This window comes from Sus scrofa, chromosome 16 (assembly GCF_054392235.1).
Source record: "Sus scrofa isolate SSC_HxYL_T2T_F1_AM1 chromosome 16, Sscrofa_HxYL_maternal_Yorkshire_Landrace_v2.0, whole genome shotgun sequence".
NCBI classification, from domain to species: Eukaryota; Metazoa; Chordata; class Mammalia; order Artiodactyla; family Suidae; genus Sus; species Sus scrofa.
In genome coordinates this window covers 84158479-84169671 of record NC_139398.1, presented here as the reverse complement: position 1 = coordinate 84169671, position 11193 = coordinate 84158479, and the positions used below count along the sequence as shown (strand labels likewise).

General features: G+C 37.7%; 1 pseudogene; it reads left to right on the top strand.

Moving 5' to 3' along the window:
* Window positions 1-5: 5 nt before the first annotated feature.
* LOC146395689 (KRAB domain-containing protein 4-like) lies at window positions 6-9366 on the top strand (annotated as a pseudogene).
* Window positions 9367-11193: the final 1827 nt, after the last annotated feature.

Sequence of the window (11193 nt, the reverse complement as noted above, 5' to 3'; positions counted from 1 at the left end):
GGCTTTTAAAAGCTCAAGTAAGTAAATTTAACTTATTCTAACTGTTCTTTTTGATTTTATGTTTGCCGGATGAATTGCCATGACATGTGGAATCATGATTCCCTATTTTTCCTTTTCCGTATTGTTTGTTTTAAAAAGAGAGATCCTTGTTTAAAAAAGTGTTGGGCTTCACTCTTGTTTTTGTCCTGCAGGAATGAGATTTTGCTCTTTTTTTGTATGTTTGCATTTGTCTTATGCATGAGAGTGCCGGCTTTGGGAAATTCAAATTCATTTCATATTGAAGTATATCCTCCAGAACTGGACCACTTTCGGTTACAATCCAATATAGTATTTAAAAAAAATATGATTTCCTTTGTAATATGGCCTGGCCACAATAATCTACAGATTAAATTTTAAGATAAAGCTATGAGATCTCTGTCTGTCTGGATATATGTATATCTCTATGTGTTTTTGTCTTTGGATAATATTGCTGAAGTTAATTTCTAGATAAGCTCTATTTAATTTTTTTAAGGTAAGTGCTTATAAACTACCCATTTCTGGGAAAACTGGATGGATATTCACATGCAAAAGCATGAATCTGGACCCTTATATAACACCATGTATAAAAATTACCTCTAAATGGACCAAGAGCCTAAATAAGAGCCACATGGCAAAGCTGCCTTTCAGAAATGAAGGGAAGATAAAGACTTTTCAAGACAAACAAAAACTGAGGTAGTTTATACCAGCTTTACATGGAATGTCAAAAGGAATTATTCAAGCTAAAATGAAAGTAACTAATTAGCAGCATGTAAACATGTGAAGGTAAGTATATAGCCAAATTCAAAATACCCTAATACTATCATACAGTGGGGTATGAACCACATAACTCCAGTAGAAAGGCTAAAAAGGATAAAAGTATTAAAAATAACTATAGCCAAAATAATTTGTTAATGGATATACAAATAAAAAGATGTAAATTGTGACATTAAAAAACATAAAATAGGGTGAGGGAGTGAAAGGTAGAGATTTGTATAGAATTGAAGTTATCAACTTACAATAGAATATTATATTTTACATAAACCTCATGATAATCACTGCAAAAACTTATAGTAGGTACACAAAAGACAAAGGCAGGGGAATCAAAGAATACCAGCTAACAAATCAATTAGCAAAGGAAGACAGCAAGAGAGAAAGAAAAGAAAAAAAAAAAGGAAATACAAAATAGCAGGAAACAACATGAGATGGCATCAATAAGTCTTTACCTATTAACCATCAACTTTAAATGTGAAATGATGAAATTATCCAATCAAAAGGCAGAGAGTGCCTGAATAGATTATAAAAAGCAACAAAATAAGACTCAACAATATGTTGCCTACAAGAGACTCACTTCAGCTTTAAGAACACGTATAGGATCCAAGCAATAGGAAAGAGAAAGGTATTCCAAGTAAATGGAAATCAAAAGAGATCAAACATAGCTATTCTTTCATTTAAAACTTTTTGTTTTACTTTTTTATTTTAGAGTTGCCTTTTTAATTTAATTTTAATTTATTTTTTGACGTTTTAGGGCTGCATATGGAGGTTCCCAGGCTAGGGGTGGAATCAAAGCTGCAGCTGCCAGCCTCTGACACAGCCACAGCAACTCGGGATCTGTGACCTACACCACAGCTCACAGCAAAGCCAGGTCCTTAACCCACTGAGTGAGGCCAGGGATCGAACCCATGTTCTCATGGACACTAGTCGGGTTCTTAAATCCTCTGAGCCACAACAGGAACTCCCAGATAACTATTCTTATCATAGACAAAATATACTATCAGTTAAAAACTGAAGCAGGGACAAGGAAGGTCATTATATAATGATGAAAGAGTCAATGAATCCAAGATGATGCAACATTAGTGTTGTGTTTGGCTTGCTTTTTCTTATTTGTGTGTGTAGATTTTTGGTTTGCAGTTACCGTGAAGTTTTGATATAGGTGTGTGTATATACACACGCACGCACGCACACACACACACAAGATTATTTTAAGTTGTTGGTCTCTTAATTTCAAGTACATCTCTAGTCATCAAACCACAAGAAAAGAGAACAAGAGAAGAAGGGGAAAAAAAGACCAACAAAAACAAATCCAAAACAATTAATAAAATGTCAATAAGAACATACATATCAAGAATTACCTTAAATGTAAATGGACTAAATGCCCCAACCAAAAGACACAGACTGGCTGAATGGATACTTTTGATACTAAGTAGTTTTTTATGCCTTAGAATTTTGGGAAATTGGATCAACTTCCAACATTTGATCCTTTGCATCTGGGACAATCTGTTCTGGACAGTTAGTGGGTACTCTTTAATGTTCCTCTAATGACTTAATAATGAATAGCCTAATGAGGAATTATTTCACAAGTAACAAGTATTTCAAATATGAGGTTTGTGTTGCTCACAAAATGGAACATAAAATGGAGTTCCCATTGTGGCTTAGCAGTGACAAACCCAACTAGGAACCATGAGGATGCAGGTTCCACCCCTGGCCTCGCTCAGTGGGTTAAGGATCCAGAGTTGCTGTGAGCTGTGGTGTAGGCCAGCGCCTGTAGCTCTGAGTCAACCCCTTCCACATGCCACACAAGCAGCCCTTAAAAAAAAAAAAAAAAAAAAAAAAAAAAAAAAAGGACCATAAAACGAGAAAAATAGGCATTGAAACTCAGTGCTGTGGAAACAGAACCAGACGAATTTAGTGTACTATCACCCAGAATCATGTGGGGATACATTTCAGGAAGTATTATCAACAAATGAACATGCTTAGGAACAAGTTGCCCCAGGCATTTTTTTTCCATTTTGTGCAAAAAATATAGATCATTTTACTTGGAATAGGAATGTGTTGTTTCAGGGGCCAGTATCATTCAAGGCCATGGCTGTGAATTTCACCCAGGAGGAGTGGCAGTATCTGGACCCCCCTCAGAGGGATCTGTACAAAGACATGATGCTCGACAACTATATCAGCCTCATCTCAGTGGGTAAGGACCATTTCCCTGGTTGATTGGCATGTGCCTGGTTGACTGCTTTTCCTGTCTCAGTTGTTCCAAATTGCCAGCCTTCTGCAATACTTTCACAAGTGTGGCTCTGAGTCTCAGTACACTAAGACCAACAATCTTTTGGGAGGTGTGGCTACACATTTCCTTAAAACCTCTCTTGGATATCCCATTGTGGCTCCATGGTAATGAACCCGACTAGAATCCATGAGGACACAGGTTCACAGACGTGGCTCAGACCCCGTGTTGCTGTGGCACAGGCCTCAGCTCCAGCTCTGATTCAACTCCCAGCCTGGGAACTTCTATATGCTACAGGTACAGCCATAAAAAGACAAAACAAAAAACAAAAAAACAAAAAACAAACCATAAAACAAACAAAACCCCCCCCTCTTTTTTCAGGTACAAATGGGCACCTTCATCAGGCAGTCCCTAATACAGTTGAGAGTTCAAGGTTCCTGAAGCCCGGGTAGCTAAGTCCATCTCCCTCATCATTTCCCACTGGCAGGATATCAAACCACCAAGCCTGCTGTGATCCACGAGTTGGAACAAGGAGAAGAACCATGGATGATGGAGAGAGAAATCCCAAGTTGGAGATTTAGGTGGGTTGGGGAAGAGTTGTATGCGTGGAAGTGAAGGCAGTAAGTTCAGAGTCGGTCAGTGAGGGCTGGCATCTTTGAGAAATATGCTTCAGACTCCCTTCTTAAAGGCCTTGGGCCTTTGAAAATGACTGGGGACAATTAACATAATAAGTTTCATATCTACCTGAACACCATTTCTGTGGACCGCCTTCCCGTGTTAATCTGTTTTCGTATGGCTATTAAAGAATTACATTTTCCCCTTAAGGTGTATCGTACCTGTGATTCCTATCAACTTCATTTAAGACCTCGATGAGACATTTTTGTCTGTTAAAATTGTGGCAGAGTTCCCCAGTGGTTCAGTGGGATAAAGATCCTTCTTTTTCACTACTGTGGTGTGGGTGTGATCCCAGGTTCCCAGGCCCAGGAACTTGTGCATGCCATGGGCGAGGCCAAAAAACAAAACAAAACAAAACCAAATAAAATTGTGGCAAAATATAGACAACATAGGATTTACCTGTTGGCTCAGAGGGTTAAGGATCTGGTGTTGTCACTGCTATGGTGCAGGTTCGATCCCTGGCAGGTGGGACGTCCACATGCCACAGGAGTGGCCAAAAAATAGTTAAGTAAAGTAAAAACGCGTCCAAAATTATTTTTAAAAATATAGACAACATAAAATTGACCATTTTAACCATTTTTAAATGTACAGTTTAGTGGTATTACGTAAGTTTGCATTGTTGTGCCACTGTCACCACCATTCATCTCTAGAACACTTTCATCATCAAACTAAAACCCTACACCCATTAAATAATAATGCTGTGTTCCATCTTCCCCATCCACTGGTAACCACTATTCAACTTTCTATTACTATGAATTTGACTCTTCTAGATACCTCCTCATATAAGTGGAATCTTAGAATATTTGTCTCATGTATACTTTATTTCACTTAGCATAATATCTTCAGAGTTCATCCATGTTGTAGCATGTGTCAGAATTTCATTCCTTTACTGGCTGAATAATATTCCATTGTAATGTATATAACATTTTATTTATCCATTCATCTACTGGTGAACAACTGAGCTGTTACTACCTTTTGGTTATTGTGAATAATGCTTCTATAAACATTGATGTACAAATATCTGTTTGAGTTCCTGCTTTCAGTTCTTCCAGGTACATACTCAGAAGTGAAACTGCTGAATCATGTGATAATTCTCTGTTTACATTTTTAAGGAATTACTGTGATATTTTCCACAGCTACTGCACAGTTTTACATTCCCACCAAAATGTATAAGGGTTCCAGTTTCTCCACATCCTCAACAACACTTGTTATTTTCCAGTTTTTTTTTTTTAATAGTCATCCTAATTGGTATGAAATGGTATCTCATTATGGTTTTGATTTGCATTTCCCTGGTGATTAGTGATGTTGAACATGTTTTCATGGGCTTATTGGCCATGTGTATATTTTCTTATCTATTCAAGTTCTTTGCCTGTTTTAAAAGTGGGTTGTTTCTCTTCTTGTTGCTGAGTTATAAGAATTCTTTATATATTCTGGATATTAATTCTTTGCAAAATATATGATTTTCAAGTATATTCTTCCATTCTGTGGGTTGCCTTTTCATTTTCTTAATAGTGTCCTTTGACACACAAAAGTTGTTTATTATTATTATCATTATTACTATTACTATTATTGCTTTTTTAGGGCCACACCCATGGCATATGGAGGTTGCTGGGCTAGGGGTCGAATCAGAGCTACAGCTGCCGGCCTACACTACAGCCAGAGCAATGCCAGATCCTTAACCCACTGAGTGAGGCCAGGGATTGAACCTTAAACCTCATCGTTCCTAGTCAGATTCATCTCTGCTGCTCCACAACGGGGACTCCAAAGGTTTTACTTTTGATGAAATCCAGTTTACCTATTTTTTCTTTTGTTGCCTGTGCTTTTGTTGTTATATCTAAGCAATCATTGTCAAATCCAATGTCAAGAAGGTTTTTTTTCTGTATTTTCTTCTGTCTTTTATCATTTTAGCTCTGTAGGTCTTTGATCCATTTTTAGTTAATTTTTGTATATGACATAAGGATCCAACTTCATTTTTTGCCTGTGGATATCCACTTTTCCTAGCACCATTTATTGAAAAGACTGTCCTTTCTCCATTGAATGATCTTGGTACTCTTGTAGAAAGTCACTTAACCATTCATATAGAGAGGGTTTATTTCTGGACTCCCTATTTTATTACATTGATCTCTGTCTATCTTTATGTCGGTACCACACTGTTTTGATCATTGTAGCTTTACGGTATGTTTTACAATCAGGAAGTGTTAGTTATTCAACTTTGTTCTTTTTCTAGAGTGTTTTGACTATTCAGAGTCTCTTGAGATTCATGAGTTCTCATGTCAACTTTATTTAATTTTTGGTCATACTTGCAGCATATAAAAGTTCCTGGGCTAGGGACTGAATCTGAGCCACAGCTGCAACCTGCACCAGCTATGGTAATACCAAGTCCTTAACCCACTGCACCACAGCAGGAACTCCTGGTGTGAACTTTTTTTGATTTTTTTTTTTTTTGTCTTTTTAGGGCTGCACCTAGGGCATATGGAGGTTCCCAGGCTAGGGGTCTAATAGGAGCTGTAGCCACCAGCCTATGCCACAGCCACAGCAACGTCAGATCCAAGCTGTATCTGTGACCTACACCACAGTTCACAGCAATGCTGGATCCTTAACCCAGTGAGTGGAGTGAGGCCAGGGATTGAACCTGCAACCTTATGGTTCCTGGTCAGATTAGTTTCTGCTGTGCCATGAAGGGAACTCCCTGGTGTGAACTTTTTAAAAAAAATTTGGGGTGCATCCTCTGCATGCGGAAGTTCCAGGCCAGGGATCAAACCTGTGCCATAGCAGCAGCCCAAGCCACTGCAGTGACAACGCTGGATCCTCAGCCCACTGTGTCACAAGAGATCTCCTTCATGTGAACTTTAAGATGGATTTTTCTATTTCTGCAAAAAGTCATTGGGTTAGAATTAGAGTTTTTGATCTTCATTTCTCTAGCAGTCTAGCCTTTCCACCATCACCCTTGCATTCTCTTTTTTATTTTTTTAACACTGTATAAATTTCCTTAGGCTGCAATTTAAAAATTCCCACAGATGGGCTTAAAACAAATTAATTGTCTCACAGTTGTGGAGGCTATGAGTTCAAATTCAAGGAACTTCTTGGCCTCATGGCATTTGAGGCCAAGCATGGTAGTTCATGAAAGCATTCTGGTTCCCCAACCTGGAAACTTCCTGAATCCCTTCCTTTTGGGTATTCATGAAGGCTCTATTACATAGGCATGATTGATTAAATTATTGGCTATTGGTGATTAATTCAACCTCCAACGCCTTTTCCCTCCCTGGAAGTTGAAGCATAGAACCAAAAATTCCAACCATGTAATCACATGGTTGGCTCAACTGACAACCAGTCCCCATCCTCAGATGCTTCCCATAAGTCACTTCATTAACATAACAAAGGACACCTGTATGACTCTCATAATTTAGAAAAGTCCACAGGTTTTAGGAGCTCTGTGCTAACAATAGAGACCAAGATGAAATATAGATAGATAGATAGATAGATAGATAGATAGATAGATGATAGACATCTTATTATAAATCACAATATGACTAGGACAAAAGTTATGTCTTAAAGCCTCTGGGGTACCATTGTTGGATATGAATAGAACTCTATTCACTTTATTTAAAGACTGATGACTTGCATGTTGGAAAGTGGGCCAGGAAGCTTGGTAGGACTGTCAAATTCTAAGTCAAGAAGTGACTTTATTTCTCTGGATGTTGGTAGCATAAATGTAACAGCAGTCCCGTACTGTCAGAGCTTTATAAAACAGATGAAAAGGAAGACTGATAGGAATTTAGATATGGGATGAGAAGTCAGACACGTAAGGTCACATTAATAGAACCCAGAAGCTTGGAAAACATGATATAAAGCAGAAAGTGGCAAGCACATAGTTATCTCAGGTTCAGTAATACTATGTATAATAATATCTAATTAATGGAATATATTATGTGCCAGGCAGCATTCTGAGTACTTTACATCCATTGACTCATTTAATCCTAACAAAAACACTACAAATCCTGACAAAAACAAGGTAGGTGATATTATTACCCTTTTTTATAGAAGACATTGAGACCCAAAGAGATCAAGTCACTTGACCTGTGCCATACATCTAATTAGTGATGGAGCTAAGGTTGGAATCTGGATTCAGAGCCCATATGCTTAACTGCAATTCCTTTTTCATATGTCATAGGTAGAGAGGAAGGTGAGGAGAGCATTTGAAAGTCAGGATTAGGAGTTCCTGTTGTGGCTCAGCAGGCTACGAACCTGACTAGTAGCCATGAGGATGCAGGTTCAATCCCTGGCCTCTTTCAGTGGGTTAAGGATCTGGTGTTGCCATTAGCTGTGGTGTAGGTCACAGACGTGGCTCAGATTTGGAGTTGCTATGGCTGTGGCATAGACTGGCAGCTGCATCTCCAATCTGACCCCTAGTCAGGGAACTTCCATATGCCGCAAGCTTGGCTCTAAAAAGCAAAAAAAAAAAAAAAAAGAAGAAGAAGAAAAAAAAGAAAAAGAAAAAGAAAAAAAAGTCAGGATTGAAGCAGTATCTATGAACTATTATAGAATAAGATGATACACTTAGCAGTCAGAATTCAGTAGTGATTCTGATCCTGAAGCAAATACTATATGGCTTATCCTGTGGTCTATTTTTCTCTTTCAGACATATGAATTCCTGGGCCCTCACACCCATACAAGAATGAATTGTTATTATACTGATTACAAGAGTGTTCCTTTTTACAAGCAGATCAATTGATGGTTTTGTAAAATCAGTTTCATGCTGATGGATAAATAGGCAAGAGCTCAAAGATACTGGAAGAGACAAGTGACAATTAAACTACAGCAATCCAACAATGAGTTGATTAGACACTAGCTGGCATCTCTCTGTTCCTCATCCAGTCCTTCCTTTATTTCCTCTAATCACCGTTTTACCCTGGTAACTTTATTTCTTCTAGATGAGCTTTTCCCATTGACCCTGTAGCTGCTATTCTTTGTTCATTTTTAGTACTCCTTGGCATTGTTTCCCTTTTTCTCCCCACTTTATAGTCTTATTTGCATATAGCTAATTACATACGTATCTGTTGTCATCTTACCTGGTTATTTTTCTACTGCTATATATATTTAAAATTTTTTTGGCTTTTCTGCAACACTCAGGTGTATAGGTTCCATTTAGCCTTGGCATTTCTTTTAGATATGGATATTGGGTCTGAAAGTAAAGATTTGGTCTCACAATAGGGCAAAATGTTATGAGCCATAATACATTAGCAGAAACATTCACTCAACATATAGTTTATTATACTTCCTGCCTCTGGAAAGTTGATGACCTCATGGAGAGGCACAAAGAGAGTGAAGAATTGCTTTTGAGTCACACTGCATTCATTGACCAAGAACTGTGACTGAGGAAAAGGGTAATAGTTACAATGCACTTGAAAATATATATCATCTGAGCACAGACTTTGTTTTTTCTAAACACAGAATCTGAAGAAATGACTCTAATGACAGAAGTTTGAACTATTTAGACTTATTTAGTGCTAATAGAAGATATGCAAGAAAGAAAGAATGTAGTGAATGTGGTAAAGCCTTCTTTCAGAAGTCAGACCTCACTATACATAAGACATCTCATACAGGAGAAAAATCCTTCATATGTACTGAGTGTGGGAAAGGCTTCAGCAAGAAATCAAATCTTGTTATATATCTGAGAATCCATACTCTAGAGAAACCTTGTGAATGTACTGAATATAGAAAAGATTTCTCCCATAAATCACACCTCATTGAACATCAGAGAATTCACACTGGGAAGAAACCCTATGAATGGAATGGTGTGGGAAAGCCTTTTTCCAAAAATCACACCTCAGTATTCATCAAAGAACTCATACTGGGGAGAAACCTTATGTCTGTGATGAATGTGGGAGAGTCTTCAATATGAAGTCACACCTCTTTGTATATCGGAGAATGCACACAGAGAGAAACTTTATGTATGTACCAAGTGTGCGAAAGCTTTCAGTGAGGTGTCCTGCCTTATTAGACATAAGAAAATCCATACTGGGGAGAAACCTTATGAATGTAATGAGTGTAAAAAAAATATTTTCTGAGAAGTCTGATCACATTATACATCACAGAACTCACAGGAGAAGAACACTATGAATGCAATCAATGTGGTAAAGCCTTCAGACATAGCTCAGCCCTCTCTTGCCATAAGAGGACTCATAAAGAAAAAGTTCCTTAAAAGAGAAACTAATATGGGAATATCTTCAACTAAAGTTACAGTGAAGGACAGCCTTCACTAGAAATCAAACCTTATTATGTATCAAGAAATCTTACTAAGAAGCAGCCTGTTAATTCAACAAATTTAGAAAAGTACGTAGCTATGTTTCTATTGAAATCATATTTCAGATGTGATGTCAAAGTATTTCTAGAAGATATTACACTTTCTTATTAAAGAATAAATGCTCACTGTGGACTTCAAAGACTTCTGAAATATTAGTAAATGGATCAGTCAGAACAAAATTAGAGAATCTTATATGGAAAATCTGAAAAAACATGAAAGCATAATATTCCTAGCTATACTACATTATGTATGCACCATATAATGTAAATCATATATGTGTTGGAAGTGCATATGTGAAGCTAACAATTATGAATATAAAATAAGTATTATATGTAGAATGCCATCTACCAAGATTTTCCACACGAATCATACTATTTTTCCTTTTTTTAGCAAAGTATAAATTGTAACAAAAACCAGGGAACTCTAAATCAGAATTCTAAAGTGTAAAATAAACATTTTTCTGTTGCTTGTTGGCATATGTAAAAGAATTCTGGGGGAGTTCCCATCATTGCGCATCGGAAACAAATCTGACTAGTATCTATGAGGATGCATGTTTGATCCCTGGCCTCACTCAGTGGGTTAAGGATCTGGCTTTGCTATGAGCTGTGGTGTAGGTCGCAAATGCAGCTTGGATTCCGTGTTGCTGTGGCTGCGGGGTAGGCTGGCAGCTATAGCTCCAATTCGATCCCTAGCCTGGGAACCTCCATATGCCATGGGAACAGCCCTAAAAAGCAAAAAAAAAAAAAAAAAGACTTCTACTTCTTGATCAGTAATAAGAGTATGTAAAAGTATTGTTATTTACATAAACTATATAAATATGAGGTAGATATCATATGAGAGTGAGCAAAGGAAAATAGCCATGGCTTCTTACAACACTCACTATAAGTTAAATAGTTGTTTTTGATGACTACATTATCCCCTTCTATCATATTGCTATTGTTCCCCCAAATCCGTACGTTGAAGCTCTGACCCTCAGTCCTGCATAATGAGACTATGTTTGGAGATAGGGCCCTTAAAGAGAAATTAGGTTAAAATGAGGCCATTAGGTGGGCCCTAATCCAGTCTGACTGGTATCCTTATAAGAAGGGATTAGGACACCAAGGATGCTGAGACAAGGGGAGGGTGGCCTCAGAGGAAACCAACCTGGACTGCCCCTTGAGCTTGGACTGTCAACCTCTGTGAGTATGAGAAAATACAT